This window comes from Phalacrocorax aristotelis, chromosome 3 (genome assembly GCF_949628215.1).
Source record: "Phalacrocorax aristotelis chromosome 3, bGulAri2.1, whole genome shotgun sequence".
Taxonomy (NCBI): domain Eukaryota; kingdom Metazoa; phylum Chordata; class Aves; order Suliformes; family Phalacrocoracidae; genus Phalacrocorax; species Phalacrocorax aristotelis.
Genome location: NC_134278.1, coordinates 64554987 through 64555872, shown reverse-complemented (window position 1 = coordinate 64555872; position 886 = coordinate 64554987).

Below are 886 nucleotides of genomic sequence, written 5' to 3'. Positions count from 1 at the left end.
GCTGACCATCAGTTCAAAGTGGATTGACGTGCAGCAGTTCAGTAGCAGCTCTTGTTTGTAGAAAAGCCTGAGGGAAATTGCAGGGAGGTGGCTGGCAACGAAAGGGCTGAGAAACTGAAAACTGGCAAATGGGTGCCAGGACGGGGGGGGTAAAATGGAAGGGAGCAAAAAACCGGGGAGGACAGTGGTAGGTCAGTTGGCAAGAAAGGAGCTGGCAGGGGTCCATCTGAGGGAAGGAGAAGGGCCGCTGTCACGGCACTTTCAACTGTTAAAGCCTCCCCAGGTAGTCCGTCTGCAGCGCCCCACGAGCACAGGATGCTCCCTTTCAGGTTCACAGAATGGAAGGCACCTCTGGAGATCATCTCGTCCAACCCCCTGCTTGAGCAGGCACACCCAGAGCAGGGGGCACAGGAACGTATCCAGGCAGGTTTTGAATGTCTCCAGGGAAGGAGACTCCACAGCCTCCCTGGGCAGCCTGTGCCGCTGCTCTGGCACCCTCACCTCCTTCTGCTCTCACTGTCAGTTGCGCTGAGCAGCTCCACATACACTCAGCGGGGGCTCTGTTCCCGACAAACACCTGTTATTTCTCATAATCCCAGAGCCACTGAGGTGCGTTCAACCAGGGTCGGGTGAAGCAGGACGCTCAGCTCCGTGACCAGTTGGATTTTGAATATCTCCAGGGATGGAGACTCCGTAGCCTCTTCCCACGTTCAAACACACTGTTTAATGCAAAGGAATGGGAAAATCAGACATCTGAACACCCAAAGGTGTAGCACGTCGGCCTTCAGCTTCCTCTGCAAAACAAAACGGGGTCCAGCCGCATCGCGCCGCCTCCCGCCCGCCTCCACGGCCCCCGCGAGAGCCCCTCTGCCCCGCGCAGTGCTGC